The sequence below is a fragment of the Felis catus genome, chromosome B1 (genome assembly GCF_018350175.1).
Source record: "Felis catus isolate Fca126 chromosome B1, F.catus_Fca126_mat1.0, whole genome shotgun sequence".
NCBI lineage: Eukaryota > Metazoa > Chordata > Mammalia > Carnivora > Felidae > Felis > Felis catus.
Genome location: NC_058371.1, coordinates 404,289 through 417,843, shown reverse-complemented (window position 1 = coordinate 417,843; position 13,555 = coordinate 404,289). Strand labels below are relative to the sequence as shown.

The following is a 13,555-nucleotide window of genomic DNA, read 5'->3' as shown; positions in this document are numbered from 1 at the left end:
AGCTCGAGCCCCGCATCGGGCTCTGCGCTGTCAGCAGAGCCTGGAGCCTGCTTCAGATTCTGTGTCTCCCTCTCTCTGCCCCTCCCCCCACCCATGCTCCATCTCTCTCTCCCTGTCAAAAAGAAATAAACTTTAAAAAGATTCTCTTATGGTTTGCTCCCTCTCTGTTTTTATCTTTTATTTTCTGTCCCTAGGCATACCTGTTTGGTTTCATAAATTCCACATATGAGTGAAATTATATGATGTTTGTGTTTCTCTGATGACTTATTTCGCTTAGCATAATACACTCTAGTTCCATCCACGTTGTTCCAAATGGCAAGATTTCATTCCTTTTGATTGCCGAGTAGTATTCCAGCGCGCGTGCGCGCGCACGTGTGTGTGTGTGTGTGTGTGTGTGTGTGTGTGTGTGTGTGTGTACACACCAACTTCTCTTTTATCCGCTCATCAGTCGATGGACCTTTGAGCTCTTTCCATAATTTGGCTATTCTTGACAGTGCGGCTATAAACATTGGGGTGCATGTTCCCCTTAGAATCAGCACTTTTGTACTGTTTGAATACCTAGTAGTGCAACTGCTGGGTTGTAGGGTGGCTCTATTTTTTAACTTTTTTGAGGAGCCTCCATAGGGTTTTCCACAGTAGCTGACAGTTGGCATTCCTTCCAGTGATGCAAAAGGGTTCCCGTTTCTCCACCTCTGTGCCAGCACCTGCACCTGCACCTGTTGTTTCGTGGGTTGTTAATTTCAGCCATTCTGACAGGTGTGAGGTGGCATCTCCTTGTGGTTTTGATTTGTACTTCCTTGATGATGAGTGACGTTGAGCATTTTATCGTGTGTCTGTTACCCATGTGGATGTCTTCTTTGGAAAAGTGTCTATTCACGTCCTCTGCCCATCTCTTCACTGGATTAGTTGTTTTTTGGGTCTTGAGTTTGATAAGTTCTTTATAGATTTTGGATACTAACCCTTTATCTGAAATGTCATTTGCAAATATCTTCTCTCATTCCGTCGGTGGTCTTCTAGTTTTGCTGATTGTTTCCTTTGCCTTGCAGAAGCTTTTGATCTTGATGAGGGTCCAATAGCTCATTTTTGCTTTTGGTTCCTTTGCCTCCGGAGTCAAGTTGAGTAAGAAGTTGGTGCGGCCAAGGTCAAAGAGGCTGTTGACTGTTTTCTCCTCTAGGGTTTTGATGACTTCCTGTCTTACGTTTAGATCTTTTGTCCACTTTGAGTTTATTTTTGTGTATGGTGTTAAGAAAGTGGCCCAGGTTCATTCTTCTGCATGTGGCTGTCCAGTTTTCCCAACACCATTTGCTGAAGAGACTGTCTTTATTCCATTGGATGTTCTTTCCTGCTTTGTCAAAGATCAGTTGGCCATACGTTTGCGGGTCCATTTCAGGGTCCTCTATTCTGTTCCATTGATCTGAGTGTCTATTTTTGTGCCAGTACCATATTTTCTTGATGATTACAGCTTTGCAATACATCTTCAAGTCTGGAATTATGATGCCTCCAGGTTTGGTTTTCTTTTTCAGGATTGTTTTTGACTATTAGGTCTTTTCTGCTTCCATACAAATTGCTTGTTCTAGCTCTGTGAAGAATGCTGGTGTTATTTTGATGGGGATTGCACTGAATGTGTAGATTGCCTTGGGTAGTATTGACATTTTAACAATGTTTGTTCTTCCAATCCATGTCCATGGAATGTTTTTCCTGTGTGTGTGTGTGTGTGTGTGTGTGTGTGTGTGTGTGTGTGTGTCTGTCTGTCTGTCTGTCTGTCTGTCTTCTATTTCTTTCATAAGCTTTCTATAGTTTTCTGTGTATAGATTTTTCACCTGTTTGGTTAGGTTTATTCCTAGGTATTTTATGGGTTTTGGTGCAGTTGTAAATGGGATTGATTCCTTGGTTTCTCTTTCTGCTGCTTCATTATTAGTGTCTAGAAGTGCAACCCATTTCTGTGCATTGATTTTTGTCACAGACTATGAGTCTGGAGTTCTCTCTTGTGCAGCAGAAGAGTGGACACAGAAGTGAATACAAGAGAGGCTAATGTCCAGGAGGAGACAAGAGCCCCAAACAGGGGTTTCGTCTCCATATTTATTGAGCTCACGAGATATTACCCGTGTAATGAACGTGAAGAAAACAAGATCTTACACACGTGAACATAGAGCAAACAGTCACATAGTAATCATTAACTTGTGTGAGTAAGAAGCAAAGGGTCTGGGGGCATGTGGAGTTTGTGATCAAGGTACATTGGCACCAGATGGAAAGTAATTTCCTTCAGGTGATATAACAAGTTTCCTTCATGATCCCATTACAGTATCTCACTAGCTAACCTCGGGCGTTTTCGCCCCGTGGTGGTGGCTTTCCTCCCTAAGCATTTTTCTAACCCATTACGTAAATAGAACCTGTTTCCCCAAGATTTTAAATCCTGCGACTTTGCTGAATTCATGGATCCGTTGTAGCAGGTTTTTGGTGCAGTCTTTTGGGTTTTCCACATAGAGTATCCTGTTGTCGGTGAAGAGTGAAAATTTGACTTCCTCCTTGCTGATTTGGATGCCTTTTATTTCTTTGTGTTGTCTGATTGCTGAGGCTAGGACTTCCAACTCTATGTTGAATAACAGTGGTGAGACCTTAGGGAGAAAGCGTTTCTGTCGCCTTCCTGACCTTAGGGGGAAAGCTGTCAGTTTTTCCCCCATGAGGGTAATATTAGCGGTGGGCCTTTCGTATATGGCTTTTATGATCTTGAGGTATGATCCTTCTATCCCTACTTTCTTGGGTTTTTGTTTGTTTGTTTGTTTGTTTGTTTGTTTTTTGTCAAGAAAGGATGCTGTACTTTGTCAAATGCTTTCTCTGCATCTATTGAGAGGATCATGTGGTTCTTATTATTTCTTTTATTAATGTGATGTATCACATTGATTGATTTGTGAACATTGAACCAGGCCTGCATCCCAGGTATAAATCCCACTTGATCCTGGTGAATAATTCTTTGAATGCCTGTTGGATCCGGTTGGCTAGTATCTTGTTGAGAACTTTTGCATCCATGTCCATCATGGATATTGGACTGTAGTTCTCCTTTTTAGTGGGGTCTTTGTCTGGTTTTGGAAACAAGGTAATGCTGGTGTTGTAGAATGAGATTGGAAGTTTTCCTTCCATTTCTATTTGTTGGAACAGCTTCAAAAGAATAAGGGTTAACTCTTCTTTAAATGTTTGGTAGAATTCCCCTGGAAAGCCATCTGGCCCTGGACTCGATTTTTGGGAGATTTTTGATTACTAATTCAATTTCATGACTGGTTATGGGTCTGTTCAAACTTTCTATTTCTTTCTGTTTCAGTGTTGGTCACTTAGATATTCCTAGGAATTTGTCCACTTCTTCTGGATTGCCCAATTTACTGGCATATAACTGCTCATGATATTCTCTTACTTTTGTTTGTATTTCTGCAGTGTTGGTTGTGATCTCTCCTCTTTCACTCGAGATTTTATTTATTTGGGTCCTTATTCTTTTTGATCGATCTGGCTACGGGTTTGTCAATTTGTTAATTCTTTCAAAAAACCAGCTCCTGGTTTCATCGATCCGTTCTACTGGGTTTTATTTTATTTGTTTTCGTTTTTTTTTTTTTTTTTCCTTGATATCATTGATTTCTGCTCTAATCTGTATTCTTTCCCATCTTCTGCTGGTTTGGGGCTTTGTTTACTGTTCTTTTTCCAGCTCTTTAAGGTGGCAGATTAGATTGTGTAGCTGAGACCTTTCTTCCTTCTTTAGGAAGGCCTGGATTGCTGTATACTTACCTCTTATGACTGCCTTTGCTGCATCCCAGAGGTTTTGGGCTGTCGTGTTATAATTTTCATTGGCTTCCATGTACTTTTTAAAAATGTTTGCTTATTTTTGAGAGAGAGAGAGAGAGTGCGAGTGGGAGAGGGGCAGAGGCAGAGGGGGAGACAGAATCCCAAGCAGGGTCCAGGCTCTGAGCTATCAGCACCAAGCCCGACACAGGGCTCAAACTCACGGACCTGAGACGGTCACGTAACCGACTGAGCCACCCAGACACCCCGGTTTCCATGTACTTTTTAATCTCCTCTTTAATTTCTTGGTTAACCCATTCATTCTTCAGTAGGATGTTCATTAATCTCCGAGTATTTGTGGCCTTTCCAAATGTTTTCTTGTGGTTGATTTCAAGTTTCATATCATTGTGGTCTGAAAATACACACCGTATGATCTTGATCTCTTTGTACTTGTTGAGGGCTGATCTGTGTCCCAGTATGTGATGTCTTCTGGAGAATGTTCCATGTGCACTGGAGAAGAACGTATATTCTGCTGCTTTAGGATGAAATGTTCTGCATATATCTGTTAAGTACATCTGGTCCCATGTGTCATTCAAAGATATTGTTTCCTTGTTGATTTTCTGCTTAGATGATCTGTCCATTGTTGTAAGTGGGGTGTTGAAGTCCCCTACTATTATGGCGTTATTATCAGTGAGTTTCATTGTGCTTGTGATTATTTGATTTATATACTTGGGTGCTCCCAAACTGGCGGTATAAATGTTTACAATTGTGAGATCTTCTTGGTGGATAGGCGCCTTCACTATGATATAATGCCCTTCTTCATGTCTTGTTACAGTTTTTGTCTGATATAAGTACGGCTACTCTGGGTTCCTTTGGCGACCATTAGCATGATAGATGGTTCTCGATCCCCTTACTTTCCATCTGAAGGTGGCTTTAGGTCTAAAATGGATCTCTTGTGGGGCACCTGGGTGGCTCAGTCAGGTGAGCGTCCGACTTCGGCTCAGATCATGATCTCGCGGTCTGTGAGTTCGAGCCCTGTGTCGGGCTCTGTGCTGACAGCTCAGAGCTTGGAGCCTGCTTCGGATTCTGTGTCTCCCTCGCTCTCTCTGCCCCTCCCCCGCTCATGCTCGCTCTCTCTCTCTCTCTCTCTCTCTCTCTCTCTCTCTCTGGCAAAAATAAACATTAAAAATATTGAAAAAAAATAAAATGGATCTCTTGTAAGCAGCCTATAGATGGATCTTGTTTTCTTATCCATTCTGATACCCTATTTCTTTTGATTGGAGCGTTTAGTTCATTGACATTTAGTGACTACTGAAAGATATGAATCTATTGCCATTGTGTTGCCTGTAGAGTTTGGAGTTTCTGGTGATGTTCTCTGGTCCTTTCCAGTCTTTGTTACTTTTGGTCTATTTTGTTTTGCTTCATCTTTTCTCCCCTCAGAGAGTTCCCCTTAAAATTTCTTGCAGGGCTGGTTTAGTGGTCATGAACTCTTTTATTTTTTGTTTGTCTGGGAAATTCTATCTCCCTTCTATTTTGGATGACAGCCTTGCTGGATAAAGGATTCTTGGCTCCATATTTTTCTGATTCCGCACGTTGAATATGTCCTGCCACCCCTTTCTGGCCTGCCAAGTTTCTGTGGATAGGTCTGTTGAGAACCTGATCTGTCTTCCCATAGAGGTTAAGTGTCATAGACTCTGGGTCTGGAGTTCTCTCTTGTCCAGAAAGAGAGCGGATGCAGGATTACAATGAGAGAGAGGCAAATGTCCGGGAGGAGACAAGAGCCCCGAGTAAGGGTCCTTGCTCCATTGTTGTCAGGATCAGAGGCTTACAAGCATGATGGATGTGCACAAAGGGACAATGCAATCGTGAACATTAACTCATGGGTGTGAGGGAAAGGGGATTTTGAAGATATGTGCTGTTAGGGGTTTGGGTCAATACAAAACAAAATCCTGGCACTGGCCAGAAGGTTGTTTACAGCAGACGTGAGGCACCACCTCTGTTTACCTAAACTGGCCTAGGGGATAAGAAAGATAGAGCATGCTACCTCAGGGTCAACAAGGCGTCTTTCTTTTGCTAATTAGCTCAGCTCTGGGCAATTTTGCCCTTCTGTGGTCTAAAGTCCTGTTTTCCTCTTTTTTGTCCTTCCTTTCCTTCCCTCCTTCCCTCCCTCCTTCCTTCCTTCCCTCCTTCCTTCCTTCCTTCCTTCCTTCCTTCCTTCCTTCCTTCCTTCCTTCCTTCATGTGAAAGCAGCTTTCTGCTATTGTACTAGATCAGGGGGCACTTCCGCCCTGAATACCTAATCTTATTTACCTAATCTTGGATGTTTTCATCTTGAGATTTCCTATTCCTACACCTTTGTCCTACGCCTTGGTCAGGGTCAGTTTTTGTTGAATCTAATGGGAGTTTCTGTGCTTCTTGGATTTTGATAGGTCTTTCCCCAGATTAGGAATGTTTTCTGCTATAATTTGCTCACAAAAACCTACTACTCCTTATTCTCTCTCTTCATCATCGGGGACTCCTATGATTTGGGTGTTACTCCTGTAAAAAATTTTTTTTTAACAATTTATTTATTATTGAGATACACAGAGAGACAGAGCATGAGCGGGGGTGGGGGGCGGGTAGAGAGAGAGGGACATACAGAATCCAAAGCACGCTCCAGGCTGTGAGCTGTCAGCACAGAGCCCAACGCGGGGCTCCAACTCATGAACCGTGGGATCATGACCTGAGCTGCCCACTGAGCAACCCAGGTGCCCCACGGTTATAGCATTTTTAATATCGTTCTTACTAGCTTTTACTTCTTTTACCCCTGCAGAAAAGGATTCTATGCTTTTTTTCAGCCCAGCTAGTATTCTTATTATCGTGGTTCTATATTCTAGTTCAGACATTTTGCTTATGTCTGTATTGATTAAGCCTCTGGCTGTCATTTCTTCCTCTTTCTTTTGGGGTGAATTCCTTCGTTTGTCATTTTGCAGGAAGAAAAAGAACTAATAAAATGGAAAAGTTAAAAATTAAAAACAACACAAAAAATCAAGTAAAGGAATCTAGACCCTAGGTGTGTTTGGTCTGGTTGCTGAAAGAAGCTTGACAAAATAGAGATAAAAGGGAAAGAAAGGAAAAAAAAGTAAGAAAAAGTTTAAAAACTACAAAAAGGATATAAAATAGAATAAAATGAAATGAAGAAAGAGAAAAAATTACCAAAAAATAAAAAAGCATAGTAAAAAGAATTTCAAGAAAAATTTAAAGAAAAATGAAAAGAAGCTTTTCTCTTGCTTTATCCAAGAAAAAGAAAAGGGAGAAAAAAAATAGCAAGTAAACAAAAGCAGGAAAAAAAACCCATAAATAGACGGACCAGTAAACAGAATGAAACCCGAATGAAGTTACCTCACGTTTCCCCTAGTTTCCTCACTCAAACTATGAAGCACTCTATAGTCCGTACACTAAGCAGCAGGAGTGACTTCCGGTGGTCCTCCAGCACTTGGTTGGTGCAGTTGGGCGGGGCTCGGTGTAACTGCTCCGTTCTCCACTAGGAGGCGCTGCTTAGCTTACTGCTGCGGATCCGTGTGGTGCGTGTGCCCATGTACGCACATGCACAGGAGAGGTGTAAATGGCTTCACCCAGCCTCCTAGTTTCTGGCACAGGAACTCTACGCTTTCACCGACCCTCAGTCAAGCACCCCTTCTCTGTCTCCAGCTTCCGTCCTCTCCCTGCTTCTATACTGCCCGTGTCCAAGCTGTCAGCCTGCCAGGCAGGACCTCCCTCCTGAGTTTTACCTCAGATGAGGCTGTGTTTCCAAACCCTTAACTCCTGAGGCCCCTGCAGCTTGGACCCACTCTGACTCTCTGGGGCAGGGTCTTGCTGAGCAATGGTCAGGTGCCACCTTGCCACAGACAACATTCGTGTGATTCCGCTGCAGCAGAGGTTCAGAGACTGTGGCCAGGTGCCTGCTTGCCCCAGAAAAAGTTCATGCAATCGCACAGCAGCAGAGGTTCAGAGATTATGGCAATTCACAACACACAGCCCGCACCAGGTTTTACTGAACTCTGGCATTTTTGTTCTAATACCAGCAAACGTGGCTGTTCTCCGCGGCTCACTGGGATCTTTGCCTGTGGGGAAGCCATATGGCCTCTACCACATGCCCTCCAAGCAGGGGAACTACTTCTCCCCTTGTGGCCCACAGACTCCTTGGAGCCAACTGCCTGTTCCTGGGGATTCGCCCCTCCTCCCCACCAGAGCATGGCCAGGCACTGACCTCTGAAACCTCAGACTCTGCACGCCCCTGTTTATAGAGTCGTAATGGTATTAAAACCCTCTCCTTTCTCCTTTTCTTGTTCAGTCACTGGTGGGTGTTTCTACTCTTTCTCTCTAGCTACTTTTGGGTGGAGTGCTTTCCCTCTACATTCCCCCCATCCCCCGCCCCTTCTCTGTCCTCTCTCCACAAAAACAGCTCCCTACCCTCCGTGGCTTCTCTCTCCCCCAGTTCACCTCTCACACCATGTACCCGCCAAGTTCTGTGGCTCAAGTTGTGCAGATTATTGTGTTAATCCTCAGATCAATTACCTATGTGCCCCAAATGGTTTGGTGCTGACCTAGCTGCATTTCAGGGATGAGAGAAGCCGAGAACTTCCATGCTGTTCCGCCATCTGGGAACATAAGGTTTAGTTCACTTAAGTGTGTGTGTGTGTGTGTGTGTGTGTGTGTGTGTGTGTGTGTGTGTGTCTGTGTGTGTGTGTGATGCCGATGTCAACTCAGGAAGAGAAGGTTGGATACCAATATTTCTACAGGTTGACTTATATTTGTGGATATTTCTGAAGCTATTTCCTTTATGGCTAATGTGCACTGCTCTGTGGGCATTTTCCCTAAGATTCTCCTCAATTTAGATAAAATAAAAAGCAAAACTAATTTCTTTTGATTAAGTCTTCAAGATCCAAAATCCATTTAGTCAATTTGAACTCTTTCAATTACAAAAATGAAATATCATGAAGGGTATTCCGGTTAAGACATCTTATTGATCTCCAGAGGTTGTATAAGCAATTACCAAAAACTTGGTGGCTTCAAAGGAGAGAACGTTATTCTCTCACAGTCTGGAGATGAGAAGTCAAAATCAAGATGCTATTCAGGCCACATTCCCTCTGAAGCCAAGTCAGTGACAAGGGCCAGGCAAAGTGCTCCTATATTTCTTGGCCTCTATTTACCAAAGAGGAGAAACAGACTTTGGTGTCTTCTCTTCTTAAGCTGTAGTTCCTCTTCCCAAGTGTTATGACTTCCAGATATGGTTTTTTTTGTTTTTTGTTTTTTGGTCATTGCAAATTACATGGCGCACCAGCATTACTCATTTTCTAAAAGGACCTGATCATCGTAACATGTGTGAAAGAATTCTCTTGTCCACTCAAAAATATATCGAATTTAATAAACCAAACAGAAGAACACAGGGGAAGGGATGAGAGAGAGAGAGACAGAGACAGAGAGACAGAGAGAGAGACACACACACACACACAGAGAAGCAAACCTTAAGAGGCTCTTAACTACAGGGAACAAACTTAACTGATGGAGGGCAGGTGGGCGGGGGGGGGGGCAGTGGGCTAGATGGGTGATGGAAATTATGGAGGGCGCTTGTGATCAGCACTGGCTGTTGTATGTAAGTGATGAATCACTAAATTCTAATCCTGAGACCAAACTCACCCTACATGTTAAGTAACTAGAATTTAAATAAAAATTTGAAGTCAAAAAGCAAACAAACAAGGGGAGCCTGGAGGGCTCAGTCAATTAAGCATCCAACTCTTTTGATTTCAGCTTAGGTCATGTTTTCACAGTTTATCAGTTTGAACCCCACGTTGGGCTCTGCACTAACAGCATGGAGCTTGCTTGGGATTCTCTCTCTTTCTTCTCTGCCCCTCCTCGGCTTGCCCACGTGGGCTCTCTCTCTCTCTCTCAATAAACAGTAAAAAAATAAAAACAAACAAACAATAGAGGGGGAAAAACACAATTTCGGTGGACCCTGCCGTTCTGACACCTGGTTGAGTGAGAGATACTGACACATTAAAGCCACATCTTAAATGAGGGTGCACTGTTCCCTGCATTTCCAAATTCCAACCTCCAACTGTGTATCAATGTCACAAATCCACAACAAACGTGTCCTGAAACAAGTGAACCTAAAACTACCTTGCAGTGTAAGGTCCCAGTAGCACCAGTTAAAATTTGGCAAATAAACGATGGATATAGGATATGTACTCATAATGGGAAGGGAGCTAAAAAAAAAAAAAAAAAAAAAAAAAAAAAAGATTTTACAAAGCATGAAACCAGCCACAGGATGTCTCTTGTTAGCATTTAGATGTTTATAAAAACCTTCATGATAGTTGTATATACGGACCATATGGAGAGAGTTCAGGAAGTTTAGAAGCACAGTCATGGACAGTAATCATCCCCAAATAATTTGCTGGTGCCACATGCATTCTGGCTGGTGGGGAAGAAGTCCTCCGACATGACACCCGAGCTCAATTTGCAAAATGATCTTCCACATCCTAGGAAAAATAATATCCATCAGTGCTTGACTCACTTGATATTACTCTGAAAGCAAAGTGGACACTCAAAAAGGATTTCCACGGGGAAGTTGGAAACTCTCAAGTCAGTCTGTCCAGAAAGGGAGCAATGGAAATGAGGGAGGTGGAGAAAGTGCTGAAATGTGTGTCTATCCATTGAGGGAGGCAGGGGAAGGAGACAGGCTGGGCTGAGTGGTCTCTCTGCAGAAGAGGGACCACACCCTAAAACCCTTAGTCCCACCTCGAGCCTGTAGCTGATTGGATGACGTGTTCCTAGTCGTGTGGGTGGGGCGAGCAATAAAAGGGCTGGGGAGAGGGCCACAGCTATCATTCTGAGACAGGTCTCCTGAGAGAAGCATCGCTCTGCAACGTGAGGCCCCACATGGGAGATCCTATGAAAGCTCTTTCTGGAGACATGAGGGCTGTTTTGTCCTACTGCCAAGAAGAGTTTCAGTTCAATGTCTTTCCCAAACTCAAATCTTGCTGGTCAAATATAGGTGGTGCTGAAGTCCACAGGGGACCCACTCTACCTCAGAAGCCATCACCATCATCGCAGACACTCTGCAACCTGCCTAACGGTTGGGCTCCCATGTCAATAGGTCTGCCCCCCGCAAAGAAACCTGTGAGTTGGAGGAGACCTTCTGTGGTTGGGGCTGGACTGCAGAACCTGGGGAACACGTGCTATGCGAATGCGGCCCTGCAGTGTCTGACATACACACCACCCCTCGCCAGCTACATGCTGGCACTCCCGAAGCTGTGGAGCACTCCCGAAGCTGTGGGAGGCAGCCATTCTGCGTGCTGTGTGCTCTGCAGGCTCACGTGACCCGGGCCCTCTGCCGCCCTGGAGACGTGATCCGGCCTCCGCCAAAACTGCTCGCTGCCTTCCACACACACAGGCAGGAGGATGCCCATGAGTTTCTGATATTCACTCTGGATCCAACGCAGCAAGCGCGTTTGCGTGAGGACAAGACTTCAAGAGCCTCTCTGTCTGAGGACCTCACCCTCATCTGGCAAATCTTTGGAGGGCACTGGAGGTCTCAAATCCAGTGTCTCCACTGCCCTGGCGTTTCCAGCACTTTGGACCCTGACCTGGATGGCAGGGCAGCTCACAGTGTGAGCCAAGCTTTGCTCCAGTTGGTGAAGCCTGAAAAGTTGAATGGTGAAAATGCCTATCATTGTAGTACTTGCCTAGACAAGGTACCTGCTTCCAAGACGTTAACTTTGGACACTTACCCCAAGGACCTAATGCTGGTATTGAAATAATTCTCAGATTCCACAGGCAGCAAAGTGGCTAAGGAAGTGCAATATCCTGAGCGCCTTGACCTGCGACAGTGCATGTCTGAGCAGAAGGCGGGATTGATAATTTACCTGCTCTATGCCACGCCGGTGCATCCGGGGAGGAAATGTCACAGCGGACATCACTTCTGTTACATCAAACCTGGGAATGGCCAGTGGTACAAAATGGATGACACCAGTGATGTGACTTCTGCCCTGAGCCAACATGCCTATGTCTTCTTTGACACCCAGACGAGTGAATTGGAAAGAGACCATGGGAGTGAACCAGGCAGTGGGGAGACCACATCACTCCAGGCTGACCATGCAGACATGGCTGTGGCCCAAGGGGGGTGGGGGGGTGGGGCTCACACAGACCTCAGCATCAAAGTTCCAGAGTTGGAGGACCACGTGGAAGAGACACCAGTGCAACCAATCACGTTAGACCAGTGGAGAGTCTTCCAAGAAAGCCACCATCCCAAGTCTGAATTCAACCTCAGGAAAACAGAATTTGTTCTTCCCGCCCATGCAGTCCTAACTCACCAGTCCAAATACAGACAGAAGATGGAAAAGGATCGTCCTGAAGAAAACATCTACCGGCTCAACAACTTAGCCAGGGGCATCCCACCTCAGAGGGCAACAAACATCGGCAAAGTCCCTTGTCTCACAGGCAGAGCCAGAGCTACCAAGAGGAAGAACAAGAAGGGACAGAGGTCTTGGGAAGCAGTCCAGGGATCTGAGTGCAGGCTTTAATGCACACACCTGCACACATACACACTCAGCCACAAACATTCACTCACGGCCCCTTGTAGGACATTATGTGTGATCTGGACATGTGGAGGGGCCATCTATCTGGCTGTGTTCATGACATATGGCATTCAACTTGACCTGGAGAATACTGAGCTATAAGGCTGGCTGTCTACGATGATGTTATTGGAGAGTTTTAGGTTTGTTACTGGATATTTGGAGGATCTCTCTCCTCCGTCAGCACCAAGGAGCACCGGGGGGCTATCAGAGCCTGAAAGGGCCAGAGGAGGTGGCCAGTCGGGCATGAAGGGTGGAAACAAGGCTGAGCACCTGGAGTCCCTGTGAAAATGCCTGATACTCACGGTCCTATCATCCCATCCCTTACTCTCTGTTTATTTCTAAAGTACATTTGCCCAAAGATATTCACGTGTGGACGCTAGGTAAAGATGTGTTTGGAAATATCCAAACATGCACCAACAGAAGAAGGAGCTTGAAACAAACTCAGTGCTTCCACACAGAGAAATGACAAACGACCAAGAAACTGGATGAACTACAGCTCCAACTGAAGGCAGACAGACTTTTCAGCAAGTTTTTGTGTCAAAGGGGAGGAACAGAAGTAAACAGCAATTGGTTAATTGTGCAAAGTTTTTACTTGCATAAATACTATGTATTCTGTAAAGTCTACACATGTCAACGTGAACATTGGCTGATTGCTTGGAAATGGTCAACAGCAAATAAATGCTTATTTTTCAGGAGATAAGTGGGTGAAGCCTTATTGGCTCGTGTTGATTAAATTAGGCTCCCTTAACAATCACCCTCCCATGAGGCTGCAGAGAAGATGGTGGAAAGAAACCTTCTCCCACCTGTAATCGCTCAGCCACCAAGCAGCTGTATCTTGTCCCACAGAGTTTGCTACCATCCCCCATCTGACAATCTCCTACACATGGGAGGAGGCACGGGGATTTCCGGTCGGTTCCATTACAATCTCGGTCCTCAGTTGTACACCTCAGAAAAACAGTCCCAAATGGACACCTAGGCAGCGATGTGGTATTTAAGGTCAGGGTATGGATGGATGTTCTAAGTCATGATTATATTTCTTGGGAGACAGAATGACTAAATACGTTGTTGAATGGGAAATTAGTGCATGATCCTTAAATTCCTCCTATGTGAGTGGGGCCACATAGGAGCAATCTGGTCATTTGACAAGGGCATTGAAAGGTAAACACTTGCTTTTT

The 13,555-nt window shown here is 44.6% G+C and overlaps 1 pseudogene; it reads left to right on the top strand.

Moving 5' to 3' along the window:
- Nucleotides 1–9,604: 9,604 nt before the first annotated feature.
- Nucleotides 9,605–13,080, top strand: LOC111560063 (annotated as a pseudogene).
- The last annotated feature ends 475 nt before the right edge of the window (nucleotides 13,081–13,555 follow it).